An 18,667-nucleotide genomic window follows, 5' to 3' on the forward strand; every position below is an offset into this window, starting at 1 on the left:
CATTCGTTTGAATGGTAATGTATGGATCAATTGCCTCTACGCTAAGGTAAGTGTGAGTTGCGAGAGCATGACCGTCCAACCGTCAGTCTAGGGGAGAGCTAGTTGTGGTTACTGGAGTATTTACATGTTGCATACATGTATATATGAAGATACTTAATTGTGGGTACATTTGTCGGGTAGTTTGGATACCGAAGTATATATATCAGGGGATGTATATATGGAGAGTATCTTAGTTACTACTTGTGTAATTAGCATTATATCTTGTTGGGTTGGGCCGCAATGAAGTTTTTCTATAGGTACGCTAACAACGCACCGTGTAGATCGACTAGTTATCGCTAATTGAGAGAACATATGTATGCCACCATATATTCTGCTAAAGCTTAAATTTTCTTAGGTTTGTGAGGATGTACGGAATGAGCATGCATCATATTCACTCATGTCATTCATATTGCATTACTTCCTCCCTTATAATTGCGTCCCTTTTTGATACAGATGGCCACGCCCATGTTTCCTACTAGTAGCAGCACCTTTTTGGACTAGTTCGGTACTCCCACTTTGCTCTGGAGGGTGCTCAGTTCAGTTGGGTACCCGAAGGCACCCAGCTACACGTGGAGGTAGGCGGTACCATTGGGAGATGTACCATGGTATGTCATGACCTTTGTAGTGCTGCAAAACCCCACAAGACCATTGTGGCATGGGTGGAGCATTGAGACTAATGGACGTAGTCCATGGGAAGCCACTCAGGTTGCTGCCCTTGATGTGCTGATGGACATAGCACAGAGCTTCGGGGATAAGTTAGTGGGTGGACCTGCTTCATCCATTCCTTGAGTGTCTCCTACGGAGGCTGAGTGGACTCAAGACATTGGTCAGGCCTTGGTTTGAGGCCGTGGCGAATGTGTGCAGAGCGACAACGCTGGAATGAGTGCTATGATGGCAGTCTTGAAGCTTTGTCGAGTCAGGCAAAACACCCTTTCGAGTGTGCTAGATGAAGCTGGCAAGGCAATGGAAGCTCAGCACAGGTTTAGGTTGCATGCCCGCAAGTATCGCCGTAGGGCGGATGCATGTGGGAGAGCTTAGCAAGAAGTTGAGGAGATTCGTGGTATTGCAAATTATCGTCTGCAATAGTGGGGTCAAACCGCACGCGAGAGAGATGAGCTTCATAACTAGCTGATGAACCTCACTATTGAGAGAGATGAGGCTGCACAAGAGTTGGATCATGTGACATGTCACCGGGATGCAGCTTTAGAGTTAGCAGAAGAGAGACGTCGGGGTTGGATTTTGGCCAACCACAACGCCTTTCAAAGAGAGCAAGCACTACAAGAACTGCTTGAAGAGCTTCAGGTTGAGCACCATCAACTGCACAACTGTCTATTTCCTATTCCTCATCCCATACCAAGGTATCCAAATGTGGGTGGTCCTCAAGTGATTGAGGCTGATGAGGAAGAAGAGGACATGCAGATGGATGACAATGCAGCTGAGCTGGTAGATGACGAAGAAGAGGAAGACCCAAAAGAAGTCCAAGGTGTCTTTGATGTGGACAGTGATCACTTCGACGAGTAGTTCGTTAGCAAGTCTCACTAGTTAAGCTTTTGCAGTCACTAATGTAATGAACTTAAGTACGAAAACTGATGTTGGATGTACCTTTTAATTCGAACTCGACATGTAATGTACTTTAATTCGCTCCCTTCGGGATGCATATCGTAATGGTTAAGTTAAAACTTGTCATGATTGGAATGCACTACGTATGGCGCTAGTAATCTACTTGATGATGTGGTGATTGGAGAATGAATTATTGCCTCTGTTTATTGTATGAAGTTTTCATTCTCGTCAGTAAATTCAGTTTGGCACGATTATATTGTTCCTCTCCAATGTGCTGACATCATCAATAATTACTGGTTGCGCATTGTGCAGATGCCTCATACTCGTTCCACTGGTACGGGTGATGATGATGATCTTCCACCGCCACCACCACCCACACCCACGGAATTGATAGCAATGCTTGCGGAAGGACAGCGCACTATGGCCAAGGCCCTGCGTACGATTGGGAATCAAGATGGCCGTGGTCCTCGCCAAGGACCGGAACCAAATCAATACAGTGATTTCAAGGATTTCCTTGACATGAAACCCCCGATGTTTAAGGAGGCTGAGGAGCCTCTACAAGCTAATGAGTGGTTGAATACTCTCAAGCAGAAGTTCTGTCTACTCCGCTTGACTGAGGTGCTAAAGACTAAGTATGCATCTCACCAACTACATGGGGCAGCTGGCATTTGGTGGAGTCATCATCGATCCACTATGCCCGCTAATGCCCAAATCACTTGGGATTAGTTCAAGTCTGCTTTCAGGAGAAATTACATTCCTCCTGGTCTCATGGCGATCAAGCATATAGAGTTCACGAAGCTGACTCAGGGGAACAAGAGCCTGAATGAATACCTACAAGCTTTCAACAAACTTGCCAGGTATGCTACCGAGTTTGTGGACACCGATGCCAAGAAGATTGCTAGCTTCAAGTGGGGACTTAGCCCCAAACTGATGAAGACCATGGGAAATTGCAAGTACGCTCATTTTAATGAGTTTGTGAGTGATGCTTTGTCGCAAGAGAACAACAATGCTGTGTATGCTGCTTCAAAAGTCGTAAGAGGGCCTATGAGGCGGGTGCCTCACAATCTAAGGCTCCCGTCACACAGAGGGCTCCATTCTGTCCTCCAGCGTCAGCCGCCAAGTTTTGCCCACTGCAGAAGAAGAATCCCACCAAGACTGGGTTTTGCAAGGCATTTACAGTTGCTCTTCCCAAGGGCACTACCAGTCAGGGCAGTTCTAGGGCTCCACCAAGCAACATGCCCTGCTGGAACTGCAACAAGACAGGCCACTGGGCAAGGGAGTGCCCTTACCCTAAGAAGAATAATTACCAGGGTGGCCATCAAGGACAAGTGAACCACACTAATATTACTGAGATTCCTTTAGGAGAGGTAGTGACTGCCGGTAAGTTTCTAATTGACCAACACCCCACAGTTGTACTATTTGATTCAGGTGCTTCGTATTCCTTCATTAGTCCAGCATTTGCATCCAAGTTTATGCAGAAAACATATACTATTGAGGGTGAGGGTTATTGTATTAGGGCTGCCAGTGGTATTATCCCAACCAAGTTGGTAGTTGGGGATGTACAATTTGAGATAAAGGGGCAAAGTTATCAGGTTGATCTGGTAGTTTTATCGGGGCTAGGTATCGATGTGATATTGGGAATGAACTAGATGAGCCGTCATGGAGTGCTTATTGATACATCAACTAGGGTAGTTATGCTCAGAGATCCTGGTAATCAGGAGGGTTTTCTAGTACAGTTACCCAGGGACATCAATCTTTCTTGCATGACCAATTCAGTGCAAGCAAAGTCTCTGGCAGATATCCCTATCGTGTGTGACTTTCTGGATGTTTTCCCTGATGATTTGCCGGGATTGCCCCTGGATCGAGAAGTAGAATCCAAGATAGAGTTGCTTCCTAGCACAGCTCCCATCTCTAGAAGGCCATATAGAATGCCTCCCAATGAGCTAGCCGAACTTAAGACCCAGTTGAATGAACTTCTAAAGAAAGGCCTTATCCATCCTAGTTCATCTCTGTGGGGGTGCCCAGCTATCTTTGTGAAGAAGAAGGATCAATCTCTACACATGTGTGTAGATTATAGACCCTTGAATGCAGTTACAATCAAGAATAAGTACCCTCTGCCATGCATCGATATCTTATTTGATCAGTTGTCTAAAGCAAAAGTCTTTTCCAAGATTGATTTGAGATCTGGGTATCATCAAATCAAAATTTGGCCTGAGGATGTCCCAAAAACTGCATTCTCTACAAGATATGGTCTGTATGAGTACCTTGTTATGTCTTTTACATTGACCCATGCCCCCGCACATTTTATGTATCTGATGAATTCGGTGTTTATGCCCGAGTTGGACAAATTTGTGGTGGTATTTATAGATGATATCTTGGTCTATTCTGAGAATGAGGAAGATCATGTTGAACATTTGCGGGTGGTTCTTACTAGATTGCAGGAACACCAGCTTTACACAAAGTTCAGCAAATATGAATTTTGGCTTCGTGAGGTACCTTTTCTTGGACATGTGTTGTCCGATGGTGGAATTATGGTCGATCCCACCAAGGTGCAAGAAGTATTGAACTGGAAGGCTCCCATCTCAGTGCACGAGGTTCGGAGTTTTCTGGGGTTGGCTAGCTATTATCATCGCTTCATCCCAGATTTCTCTAAAATAGCCAAGCCTATGACTTGGTTGCTGTAAAAAGACATGAAGTTTGTCTGGACTCCTGAGTGTGATGCGGCTTTCCATACCTTGCGAACTCTTCTAACATTGGCTCCGGTTTTGGCACAACCGGATATCGAGAAACCTTTTGATGTGTTCTGTGATGCATTAGGTATTGGGTTAAGAGGTGTTCTTATGCAAGAGGGTAGAGTCATTGCCTATACCTCTCGCCAACTTCGAAAGCATGAAGTGAATTATCCAACGCATGACTTGGAACTCGCTGCTGTTGTTCATGCTTTGAAGGCCTGGAGACATTATTTACTTGGCAATGTGTGCAACATCTACACTGATCATAAAAGTCTCAAGTACATCTTCACTCAACTAGAGTTGAATATGCGTCAGAGAAGATGGCTTGAGTTGATCAAGGATTATAACCTCCAAGTGCACTATCACTCTGGCAAGGCAAACATCGTCGTGGATGCCTTAAGCAGAAAGTCTCATTGCCACTCATTGATTGAGAGTGATGTCCATTTGTCAAAGCTCCTTCATCCTGCAGTCCTTCACAACATCACTGTCAGTTGTACTCTACAGAGTCGAATTATCGAGCTACAGAAGATAGATGCCAATGTGTTTCACATCAAGCACAAGATGAAAGAGCAAGAAACCAAACATTTTCGAGTAGATGAGGAAGGCATGTTATGGTTCAAGGATAGGTTGGTAGTTCTGAAGGATAGAGAGCTTAGAAATCAAATCATATCCGAAGCTCATTCCTCTAAACTATCTATTCATCCTGGTAGTAGTAAAATGTATCATGATTTGAAGCCTCAATTTTGGTGGACCAAAATGAAGAAAGAGATAGCCGCTTATGTGGCTAGGTGTGACACTTGTTGTCGGGTCAAGGCGGTGCACATGAAAGCTGGATTACTTCAGCCACTCCCTATTCTAGGTTGGAAATGGGAAGAGATCAGTATGGATTTTATAGTTGGACTCCCTACTACTCAGAGGAATTTTAACTCCATTTGGGTGATTATGGACCGACTGACCAAGTCGGCACACTTCATTCCTGTCCGTATAGACTTTCGTCCAACTGACTATGTAGAGTTGTACTTCAATCAGATAGTCCGACTGCATGGGATCCCTCGTACTATTGTCTCGGATAGAGGACCACAGTTCACTGCTCGCTTTTGGGAGCACTTACACGGATTATTAGGAACTAAGCTAGTAAGAAGTTCTGCCTATCATCCGCAAACCAATGGGCAAACTAAACGAGTGAATCAAATCTTAGAAGATATGTTGAGAGCATGTGTCATCTTGGCTAAGGGCTCATGGGAAAAATGGTTACCCCTAGCTGAATTCTCGTACAATAATAGTTATCAAGAGAGCATAAAGATGGCACCGTTTGAAGCGTTGTATGGCCGGAATTGTAGAACCTCGTTGAACTGAGTAGAAGCCAGTGAAAGGAGATATTATGGAATTGATTTTGTTCAAGAAGCCAAAGAACAAGTCCGTACTATCCAAACCCACATGGACGCAGCTCAAGCTAGATAGAAAAGTTATGCTGATCGACGTAGAAAACCTATTGAGTTTGAAGTTGGAGACTTCGTTTATCTGAAAGTCTCACCTATGAAGAGTGTCCAACGCTTTGGTGTGAAATGAAAGCTTGCGCCAAGATATGTTGGTCCGTTTGAAATCATTGGGCAAAGTGGTAAAGTGGCGTACAAGATTCAATTACCTCCTGAGATGAGTGCTATCTTCAATGTCTTTCATGTATCCCAATTGAAGAAATGTCTTCGCGTCCCTAAAGAGAGAGTTCCATTGGGGGATATCGAGTTAAAATCTAATTTGACCTTTGAAGAAAAGCCGGTCCGAGTGATTGACACTCGTGAGCGGGTGACTCGAAGTTGGGTGGTCAAGTTTTACAAAGTCATGTGGAGTAATCAGGGTAGTGAACGCGATGCAACGTGGGAAAGGGAAGATTATTTGAGGGATGGTTATAAGGAATTCTATCAACAATGGTACGCTTTTCAAATCTCAGGATGAGATTTTTATAAGAGGGGAGGGCTATAACACCCCAGGTGTTTAGCTTCCACATTTGCACTTGCATTTCATGGACATGAGCATCATTCATTCATTCACAAGCTTATATCACATGAAACATGTTTTTGAAACATTGCAACATATTGTTATGTTTCATGAGTATTGTTTCCATTATGAAATGTAAAGTGTGCAACACTTAAGTGCAATATGTGCCACTCACTTAGTGAAACAAGGTTAGTTAATACTATGCAACAAGATCATGAAACATGTGAAACATGACTATGAAACAATTGTAACAAATTATGTGTTTTGCATTGTTTCAGTACATACCTTGCTTGATTCTTGTGTGACCAATGTATGGTGTGGCTAAAAATTCTTGTAAGTAACTTAGTTACACCTAGGATGCCATTTGGAACATTGTTCATGTTGATCACTTTGACTAATTAAGTTCCCAAGTCATGGTTTGACCAAATTTGACCCCTGAACCCTTTTTGTTGACTATTTAAAAAGTGTAGCTTAGGATATTTGCATGTCTGAGCAACCTAAAACAAAGTTGTAGAAAATTTTATAAGGAACAAACTTTGTTTAGAAGCCAAGTCACGAAAATGTGCACAACATGTTCAAAAAGGACCCACAAGATAGTTTTGGGGTTGTATTTGACACTTTGAAATTTTCTAAGTATAAGGGCTGGATTTCAGTTTCATGTACCCAACTTATTCACCTTGTAGCTCCCAAATCAAGCTGATTTAGCTCGTACTCCAATTGGCAAACTTGTAGTACTCACTTGGATCTCGAACTTTGTCAATTACACCATGAGCTGGATCATCACGGTTGAGGAGTTGAAACTCGATGAAGGTATGCTGTCAGGCTCGATATGGTTAACTGAATCGGCGCTACAGTGTTTCGACAGGTTCAGATTTAGATGGCCACGTGGCGCCACCCGTCGTCGGCCGACTGACCACGCTGCCATGCGTTGTGGGCATCCTAGCACGGCCGGCCACGACGTGAACACCCCCGCGCACCTGCCCGACCTGCTCGTCACTCCATTTTTCATTTCTTCGCCTTCCCCACGCATAGCAAGCAAGCTTAGCTGCTCCACCATCGCTGCCGTGGAGCTTCGCCATCGCCGAGCTCACGCCCCGCTGCAAAAACGCGCACTACACCTTCACCATAGCTCCGCCGTGTTGGCCTCTCTGTCCTCCACCGCTTAGCCGATCCATTCGAGCTTTGGTAAGGTCGCTGTGACCATTCCACCACTGCTCGCCATGGATGAGCCTCGCCGGAGTTGGCGCTCACTGTGGCCAGCGCACCACCGCACCCTTCTTCTACCCCTAGCCCTTGTCTTGTCTTCCCCAGCTCGCGTAGTCACTCCGGTGAAGACGCTACCTCCCAGGCCGGTCTAGTCATGCCGAAACGCTGCCACACATCGCCATGCGCCACGGCAGAGCCACCGTGCACCATGGCCGGCGTGCTTAGGGGCCATTAGGGTCTAGACTTAGGGGGTCAATCGACGCGTGGGAACTTGGGGAGCACGCCGGTGCTGTCCAATTCGTCGGAGGAGTCACCGTCGGCGAGTTCCGCCGTCGCCGCGCTGTCGAAGCCGCCTCCCCTATTTCGCTGTCACTGACCGGTGGGGGCAGCTGACACCCAGGTCCCACACGGCAGTGACTGTTGTTCATAGGGCTAGTTCAAAAATTCCAGTTTTGAATGCTGATTTGAGATTTTTGTATCTTCAAATGTGTAGATCCAAATACTATGATTCAAATGTGTATCTTCAAATGCTGATTTGAGAGTTTTGTATCTTCAAACAGTGAGGTCTAGTATTTAAAAAAAATATGTCTTGAGCACATTATGTAGAAATTTTGGATGAATTAAATAGGAACTTGAAAAGTGTTTTTGAATGCATGCAAACTTGTTTAAATCATAACTTGAGTTTCTGTGATCCAAAAATTGTGAAATTTTGTGGGTAAGCTAGTATTGCTTAGTAGAAGCTCTGGTTAAAATTTGAGAGTCATTGCATGTGTAGTTTTTGAGTTATATATTTTTCTTTTATCATTTATGGATACTTGTGTGAATTTTTGTAAATTATCTAGGAATCCTATGGCCATGAAACTTGGTAGGTAGTATCTTGGTACCTTAAGGATGCTAGGAAAAATATGAAATCTGTTGCTTGACACTTTTCACTAAGGTTTCCTAATTATGCCATTTTAAGCCATTCTGCCTTACCATTTTTGTGTAGGCTGTTATACTAACTCAAATGGTGTGAAATTTTTATGGTAGTCTACTTAGGGCATGTAGTGTCCACCGTAATTTTTGTAGATTTAATGGTGTAGTTTTCATATATGTTTACTATTTCCTCTAATTAATTAAATAAATTAAGAAAGGTATTAGAGGAAATGTTTTGGTGATGAACACCCTACTTTCCGGTGTTCTTGTGATATGTGTGACATGTGAGTAGAGTTAGTTTTGTCCAATTGTGTGTTTACATCATAAGTTATTAATTATTCATTTGCATTATGTCCCTCTGGACAGATCTGGGGACTTTAGGAAGTTCCCTATGATATTTTGGTTTTCTGTGAATATGATGAATACAAGAGTTGTAGATAATTTAGGTATCTAGCTCCTGTCAAAATTTGAGGTCATTTGGCCCAGTAGTTTAGAAACTACAGCTGTTTAAAGTTAGGTTCCAGCTTTTGCTTACTCTCTGCCTTGTGAGGACAGAGTTCTGTTGATTGATGAATTCGACCTGATAAAAGTTTGAATCATGCTTTGAGGTCTGAAAATAAATTGTATACAATTTCATAAGCTTTCCAGATTGTGTTGTTGCGTGTCAATTGGATTTATAAATCTCCAGTTATGGCAAGTTTACTGTACCACTACATACTCTTCATTTTGCTGAAATACAAATGCTTGAGTGTATGCTTGATGCAATGTTTCCGTTGATTGTTAGGGGTTAGCCTAACTTGAAAATATGCTTAGGTGCAGGTGCTAGGTCATTAACTAAAGATGAGCAATTATACATTAGGTTGTATAAACTTGGTAAGTAAAGTGATTTGAATAGGGCTGAAGTTGGAATATGCAAACTACAGCGAACATGCGCATTCCCCGAGCATCCCTGACATTCGTCATGTGCATCCATGATATTTATCTTGCGCATTCATGCAATAGGTGTGCTGGAGGGAGTGACGTTGCTGGAGTTCGAGGGAGCCAACCAGGAGGAGGAGCCCGAGGTGTAGGAAGCTGACGAAGCAGCCGCCGCGGAGGAATTGCCCGAGTGCCCTGACCACCAGCCTTCCTCGTTCCTGAAAGGCAAGCCCCGGAGCATATTAAGCCTCCCATGTTTTTACGAATACATTGGGTATCTTTTATTATTGATGATGCATTAAGTATAGGAATTGGTTGGAACCAGTTGCTGCATTATATATCCTTCCTTGTCCAGATATCGCACTGGAATTATATTTAAGTTCAGGACGGGTTAAATGCTTAGCCATGCTTAGTGCGGTAGAAGTCAGGTGATTTCCTGTCACCTACGAGCTTTAGGATGAGGTGGATCACGGTTGGCTATATTTGCTATCGTGGAAAAGAACCATGTGAATAATGAATTAAGACTAGGCCTAGTCTTGTGTAGGTTTGGACATAGTGACTCCATCTGAGTCGTTTAAGGACCAATACGCTGTACGTCCTCATGTCATGTTGAACGTAGCCTAACACTTAGCTGGCCAGATAAGTCGTTCCGACCGTGAAGCCTAGTAGCTCGACTCAGGCCAGGGACGCGAGCAGTGGCGTGCATTCTGGAGGTAGTAAGGATGTGCGGAGAGCCATTGGCATAAGTCCAAGGCGGGTTAGAGTCCCGAACAACCTTAGTAGAGTGGTTCTCTGAGAATGTCGATCTGTTCGGACTCACGACTCCTGAATCATACCAAAGGTGACTTGTTTGCGACCCTGACGGGGGAAGTAGGGTTTGTGTTTAGGAATACCCCTCCAGCTGGATAGGAATCGATTCGAATCACCGTCTCTCCCGGATAGTGAGAACTTGACTGAGCAGCGGCAACGTAGATTCAATTAATTTAATGATATGGTTAAATGGATGATGATGATAAGGTTGCCACAATGAATACCTGATATGGTTATTAATGTTGCACCCTAATAAAATGATTGCTTAGTATAGGTGCTAATATAGATGACAGGTTAATGGCTAAAAAGTCACTGTTAGTTTAGGATAAGAGTTGATCATTATTACTTATGCTTTTCAGCAAAAAGAAAGTGTCAACCAGCTCCACTACATTAAGCTATGCATAATCCTTGGTGTCATTTGTTTGGTTTTCGATGGGAAAGTCTTGCTGAGTACATTCCCGTACTTAGGGTTTATTCCCTCTTGTTGTAGATGACCTTCTATATCAGGGATTCTGTAAGTATTGTCTCCACTCGGCGGGTGATGAAGACTAGATCATAGGCATGATCTCTGTTCTCTTATCTGAATGCTTTTGTAGGCTGTGATCAACGAACCAGTATGTGTATTTGAACTCAAGTGTGTGAGTTAAACTATTTGCTTCCGCATATTTTGCAAGACTTGTTTTGTAATAACGATGACTCTGTGATGATGTAATCTATTTGCGAACATCTACGAAATGTTGTGACGTACGATATGTTATGTTGAATTACTGTGATCTTGGTTGTACGCAAGTTGGTTTGAAATCCTTCGAGATTTTGGTTGACTACCGGGTTTATATGGGCTCAAGTTCGAGAATTTGATCGTTTCGGCGATTGTTTTTTTTGTACTTGTGCTCTTATAAATTGGTCGGTTCTATGACACATTCACTGCTCATAATAGCAGTCAACTCCTTGATGGACTCTCTAAGGGATTATTTGTCTAATGGTTCAAGAGGAGTGATAGGAACTCGTGGCCTATTTTGGCAGGAGTACTTCGAGGTATTTCCAAAATCTTCAAAAAATTCATCCTCGAAATATGAAAGATCCAAAGGTTGGAAACCTTCCTCCAGATCTTCTAGTTCAAGTGATGTCGGTGTTTCATAAACCAGACTGGTAATTTTATATGATTGCCACGCTGCTCTAGGAAGACGATGGTAGCATCCAATAGACACAAGGATTTATACTGGTTCAAGTCAGAGCACTACGTCTAGTCTCAGAGAAGATCAAGTACGTGTTCCTCGCTTGAATGCTCTGAAGTTCTTACAATGGGTGGTGCAAGAATGGTGAAAGAGGTGGTAGAACCTATGCTAGACGAGGGGCAGCCCAAAGAGAAGCTCTTGGAGCCCTACTGCTATGGATCTAATGGTAGAGGATGAAAATGTGAAGATGTCCTGAGATGGGAGACCTAGACACCCTTATATAGAGTTTGGGGCTAGAGCTTGTTATAAAGAGAAGGTTCCTCTAACCGAAGGTTCGAGAGCCTGAGGGAGGTCCTGGTTAACTTGGCTTGCAAGCTATGCTGTCTTCTGATGCCTGCTCGGGCATGGCTATTGTCCTGGTCTTGTGACCATGTCACCGCAGAGTCTGACGTGGTGCTACTGTGTTGGCCGTGGCAGCACTGTAGCAATGGTGATAGTTCATTAGCTTTCCTATGCAACATGTCAGCCTTCATGGTCTTCGCCGTTGTCTCTAGGTTCCTCAGGGCGTCATACCCATAGTAGGTAGCCACCCTTGGTCATCGTTCGCCTGGTCGCTTCATTAGGCTAGGGGCCATGACACCTATTGTTGGGGTCGGGGCTCTCTATAGGTCGGGAAGGTCTCTAGGTCGAGACCCTTGTCATGGATCCCATCCTATAGTGGGTGGGATCGTACACGTGTCCTGTTGGTCTATTTTTATATGGTGGGTTTCTTACCCGTTGCCACCATTGTGGTGCTATCTCGTTGATGCGGCGTGGCATAGGGATAGCATCTGACTGGATCAAGGTGAGTGTTGTCCCCTTGGTCTTTGTGAGGTCAGTGCAGCATGCATGCTCTTGTCAGAGCAGACGTACTGAGCCACACTCGATCTCTCCCTGTCCTACCCTAGGGGTCATGATGGGGGAGAGGTCATGCATCTTCCATGTGGCTAAGGCAGGAGAAGGGGTCATGGCTGACCTAGCCTAGGTGTTGGTTTGGCATGCTCTTCCTAGTTGGGCCTCGGTCATTCCGACCATTGTTAAGCTGATGAGTTGCGAGCCGCATGGCCTGCCAACTAATTGGTGCCTTGAGACACCCTGGGGGTCATAACCCTAACAGTAGCCCCTGAGCATTTTTACAATCACAAAGTGATCATGAAAGCGCTGATATTCATGCTTGTACGGAACATGGGCTCATGGTCATGGCCCACTCAAGCTTTGTTGCTCTACCCCTTGCGGGCTGACGCATTCAATACGATGGGTGGCCGTTATGATTTGCCCTGTTAGGATGTCCTATCGTCATGGTGCATGACTGTCGTGCCTTATCGCGTCAGTGGGCTATGTACTGAGGTTTGTGATCTCGGTAGGGCTAAGCGTTCTCATTGACGCTGTGGTGTTAGAAGGGAATTTGTGAGTTAGAGGGTATGAGAGAGGTGACTAGAGCACTTTTTGGGCCTAGTGGTTCTAGCAGCCCTTAGACCCTCTTGGTTTGGGGTCGCTAAAACATTGGTCCCCATGGCCACGATCAACATTTCTAGGAATTCAAGGGCGCTTGTCGCTTCCCTCCTATTTCCCGGAGCAGACCGATGGTGGTCTCTGGCCTTGGCGACCCTGACCTCTCTCGCATGCCCTTGTTTGGAGGTTGTCGAGGAGTTCCACGTCGCCTCTTTCGCCCATGGTGCTTACCTCCGGATTTTGTCATGGTGTCACCATGGTGACACTTGGTCTTAGCACCCTGCCGGTGGTGTCCTCATTCTTGTATCGGTGGGTGCTAAGAGGGAAGATGCTTTCCCTAAGTTTTGGGCTTTCCTTACTGTGTGCCCTTGGGGCTATGCATTTGTCCAAGGTAGCCGAATAAATTGTTTGATGAGAGGAACCATGTCCCCGACCCCCTTTTCATATGGCCATGAGGCTTTTTTGTGGTCGCACATCGGCTTGTAGGTCTTGGACCTTTTGTTTCTTCTACGTGACCGAGCTGCGATCACGCTTCAGGCTTCGCATTGTGCGTCACCCTAGCCTCTTTGCTTCATTGATCTCTCCTAGAGAGGTCGTGGCCCCCTAATAGTTTGTGAGTCTCTAGAGCAGGCCTTAGGTCTAAGACCTAGGACATAGGGTAGAGTTGGTTGGGACTTGTCCCTAGCCTCTTTTTGGGGTCATGGGGACCCAACTCCATTTTTCCCTAGTGTCCTTGCTGACCATGAGAGGTCATGTTGCCTTGTAATAGGCTAGTCTAGTTGCGCCCCACGAGGGGTGAGGCATGTCCACCGTAACCATGTGGTTAGAGCGGTGCGCCTTGTCGGGGTCTATGGGTAATTTGAGCAGGACTCGATATCCTCCCCAATCCACGTGGAGTTTGGCTATGCCTCATGTGAGACATCCCATAAATCATTAGCCATCAATCCCATTGGTCCCCAACCACCTCCGCAGCGGCCAGAGGGCAAGAAGCCTCCACCCCAGAGGGGGTTAACCTGGGAGACTTCAAAGCAGATGACTCGAACATAGGGAGAGATAGTCATGTGGCTCTACACCACTAGTTAGAGCCACGGGGCCCATCTCCTCCCTACCCATATCCCTTTTGTGGCCTCGAGCCCTTCTAAGGGCCAGCCCAAGAGAAGGTTTCCTAAGCACGACGCGGGGTCTTGGATGTGGAGGCTTGCTCAGCATGTGAACCTAGGAGGTTATCGACCTCCCCTGGCCACATCGCATCTTGGTAGTGCCCTCTTGTAAATAGTCATGCGCCATAAATCATGGGCACATGAATCAAAAGATAATGAAGGTGAAAGGTTCAAGGCTTACTTAGTATATGTTGCTGTGCTAGCGCCCACTGCTAAATCTTTCATCTGGCCACCTCCGCCTCCCTTGCGCTATGAGAAGGTGGTTAGTAAATAGAGTTGAGTACACGTGCGCCTGAGATGTCCCATGTGGCTGGTTGTTGGAGCTATAAATCGGGAGGACTAGTATGGCAAAGGGGATTGTTCGCTTTTGGCCTTTGGGTGCTCATAGTTTTCCTTCCTCTCTAGGTCAATTGATCATGATAATCACCCATGGGAGGGGTTGCTGAAGGTCGGTGGTCCATCGTCGCATCTCTGAGGTCTACTGCATGAACATGGGTAAGCATTCAAGCAATGTTTTGAGTTTTGGTGTTAACCTGAGTTGATCGCAAGTGCTCCTCAGGGCTGTCTCTCATGCCACATTGAGAAGGGTCATCGGTGCTGCTGGCATTGCTCTAGTTAGGGCCCTGCCGGGGTAGGATCAAGCTCGTCTTCATCATCTTTGGGTGGCTATTGAGAGTTTTGCCGCCTCATCCATGAGGCGGACGAAGCTCACTAGTGGTTTTCCGTTGCCGCCCACGAGGCAAAGCGGCTAGAGCTCGATCTTGATGCCACTAAGGTCTCTCTCACCGCCTCGAAGGGTGAGTTTGCTGCCGCATAGGCGGCAACCACCATCGCCAAGACCCACATCATAGGTAAGGGTTTCCTTCATCTTGATGCTTGGATGGACGTCTGGAGTCGTTGATCTTCATGTTGTCTTATTGCCAGCGTTGGAGGAGCGGCTAGCGGTTTCTCGCCACGAGGAGGAGACAGCTCACCTCTGAGGGTTCATCATGGTAGAGGATCATGAATGGGTGGTGGTGGTAGGGATATGGTAAGGGGCTGGCATCGCCCTTGCCACCATGCAGCTGCAGACCGAGGTGAACCTTCGTCGTGTGGTGCCAGGGTTCCCAAAGCGTGTTCGGTCGAAAGAGCGGGCTGAGCTGGTTAATGATTTTGCCACCACCATGAACGCAATCATCGCTACCGTGGATGTAGAAGAGGTCATCCATGGTGATGGCTAAGAGCCCTAAGGTGTGCCCAGGGTTCTTAGATAATTTTTAATTGAAGATGTTTCTTTCAATTCGTGTCCCAAAATTTGATTCTCCTATGTGATGCCATCTATCCATGACCGTCGTTGGTCTAGTCATTTGAATGCCATGGCCATGTAGCCCTGACCAGGGATCAACCCATGAGGTTTGGTTTAGTGCGACCCTGTTGTTTCGACCTAAATGTTGGTAAAATAGGTTCAGCGGCATCGCTCCCTTCTTCATTTTCCTTCGGGTTGCATGAGCATCTTCTTTTTCTTACTCCTATGTGGTGCATAGCCTTGCCCTAGTTTGGTTATGGTAGTTTGGCTTCATGCAGTCCCCTATCACGTTTGACCTAGAGGCGTATTGTGATGTTGAGGTGTCGGTGCTAAGGCGACGCCATCCTCGGTGTTGCCCTAGGTCGCGTGTTGGGGAGGTTGTGTGGTGACACCTCTGCTATGAGTGGTACCGCTGCTTGTGGAGTGGGAACAAAGCACCTACCATATGGTGCTAGTTCTGGGCCTCTAGTATGTGATGACCCTTGTGTAAGGGTCCTGAGTTGTGTGTGTGTCCTTTTTGTAAAGAACTTGCTTGGGTATTATGTGAATGAAGTGTGATTGGTGTATTCGCTTATCATTCTACTGTTCTTTCACTTATTTTCCATTTGAATTGGATTGTGCTTCATCCCCTTGGATCTATGCCCTCTGATGCATATCTTAACTTGGGGGTTGGCCCGAGGGGCTAAAATGTGCATGATCCGTTGGAGCGATAGAAAGGCAAAGGGTGATCACAGATCCGGTGTGATGCATGATCCTTTTATTTATTTTTCTCTTTTCTTTTTCTTAAGAAAAATCAAACTAGAAAGAAAACTAACGCACTTTTTATTTTGTTTTCAAGTTTTAAGATCACACCTTATAATATATATATAACTAGCTAAGATAAATTTTTATTTTGTTATGCATCTTTTTATTTCTTTAGCTAATATAAAGCAAACTTACTAATAGTAAAACTAAAGAAAGGAAATACTTAGCTAGATACATGGGGGATGATCCTCCCCCAAGCTGATGTTGCCATGGTCGATTGTTGGATGTTGATTGATCTTTCCCAGAGCGGGTTTGTCGACATATGTCCTTCTCATCCACGAGTGGAGTGAGATGAAGACAACTGAGTGAACTTGCTCTTGATCATGTGAATCATCCTACAAAATACTCCAACAAGAACAAACTCGTGGCTCGATTAAGATAAGGGGTTAGCGGTCAGCCATTCAGAGATTTGTTCTTGTGGGTTTAGATAGATTTTCTAATGGTAGAATTTTAACAAGATGTCTATCTAATATTTTTGGATTTTCTATTTTTTTATATGCAAGAAAGCAAATATGTAGGTATATATATATTATTTTTATGCCACCATGGTGAATATTTCTTGGGCTTGTTATACCATGAAAATTATTCACATGGGGCTTAAGGATGCAATAATATTTTTATTTTCTTTTCTTATGCGATGATGATCTACAGTAATAAAAACTTTTTATTTTTCTTTATATGCATAAAATGAAATTTAACTAAATGTATGCATATATTTTTAACTAATGCAATGCTAATGTAGAAAAGTACATATGCTAAAGTAAGAACAATTCATGCAATACTGGAAATAAATATGAATAACTACCGATTTTACCTCACGATGAGGGTTCAGATTTTTAAGTCCTTCGGACAGGACTTTACTCTAGTCTTATTCATTCTTTGGGTGCATCATATGATCTCAGTGATGGAGACCCTAATGGTTGCACCTCTTGTGATTCTGATGATGTCACCTTCTCCTTCCACACCTGCTTGGCCGGTGGGCTTGACTTAGGCGGTGTAGGTTCCTTTTTCACAAATTCTTTAGGTTGTTCATCTTCCTCCCATTCATTCCATAGGGGTTGGTTCCCTTGATGTCGGGATGAATGACATCTCCTCCTGGAGCAGTTCTTCTTCGGCTGCTCATAAGTAGTATAAACTATTGAAATAACAATGTACCTTTTCTCTAGGGAATTGGAAGTAGACTTGTCTAGATCCGACGTAGATGATTGTGTTGGTGGTGTTGAGGAACAGTCTTCCTAGGATGATGGGTGTATCATCTTCTTCTTCCCCCATGTCCAAAACAATAAAGTCAGCAGGGGCAAAGTGGTCAAGTATTCTTACCATAACATCCTTTTCTATTCCTTCTGGGAATCGGATTGATTGGTCTGCCATCTATAATTGCATATATGTAGGGTACAAGGGTTCGTTACCAAAAAAATATTCATATGTTACTTTGGACATTATGTTGACACCTGATCCAATGTTGCAAAAGGTCTTTTGGAAGATTCTTTGTCCAATGGTATACTCAATCGTCGGTACACCAGGATCATCCTTCTTGGCAAGGAATGGTGAAGCAAGGAGGTGGTCGTACTCTGATCTGAGTGTGTTGATCATGTTGACTAATTCTTTTTGTGGCTAACTGACCTTGTTCTCCCTTCTTCTGTTCTTCTTCTTCTTAGTCACTATTGTCTCTTTGAACGGGTATGGTGTCTACGGATGTCCAGGAGATTGTAGGATACGATTCTTGAAAGAAAACTTCTCCTTTTTATCCATGATTATAAAATAGATCTTGGCACTGTCCGCGTAGATGATGGCCTTTGCAGTGCTTAGGAAAGGTCGGCCCAAGATGATGGGTGCCCTTCAATCTCCACCTGTTTCCAAAACCACAAAGTTTATGGGAACATATGATTGTCCCACTCGAATAACGGCGTCTTCAAGAACTCCCTTGGGATAGCAGAGTGACTAATCTGCAAGCTGCAAACGCATATTTGTGTACAACAAAGGATCTCCTAGGATTTTCTCATAAATTACCTTAGCCATGATGTTGACACTTGCTCTGAAGTCACAGACAGCTTCCTAGAAGATGTGAGGTCCAATGGCGATGGGGATGACAGGTCTCCCTGGATCGCTCTTCTTTTCTGGCAAGGTATAATCTATCCACTTTCCTATCGATGGCTCCATGTAGTAGTAAGCTGCATTATGAATATCGATAAGATTTGTAGTTTCTAGATCTTCCAGTTGCCCCAGAATCTTACCTTTGTCGAATGGAGGAACAACAGCCGCCAGCTGAGCTATTTGTGATTCTATCATTTTATTAAAGCTATGCTGGTTCTTAATGGTAGAAGCAAAGCTATCCATTCTATTACTTATATTTTCTAGAATTTTATCATTGGTAGCTACCTTCTTAAATAATCCTTCCATGAGTCTAGATTGGCTAGCAATTAATTCTCTCAAAGGTGGTTGATTGAAGTTATTATAATTGTTAACTTGAGGGTTACCTTGGTAGTTACTTTGGTAGTTCGGCCTCTATTGTTGGTTCCATCCTTGATTTTGTTGAGGATGATAGTAGTTGTTGTTGATGAAGTTCACATCCTCATG

The sequence above is a fragment of the Miscanthus floridulus genome, chromosome 1 (assembly GCF_019320115.1).
Source record: "Miscanthus floridulus cultivar M001 chromosome 1, ASM1932011v1, whole genome shotgun sequence".
Taxonomy (NCBI): domain Eukaryota; kingdom Viridiplantae; phylum Streptophyta; class Magnoliopsida; order Poales; family Poaceae; genus Miscanthus; species Miscanthus floridulus.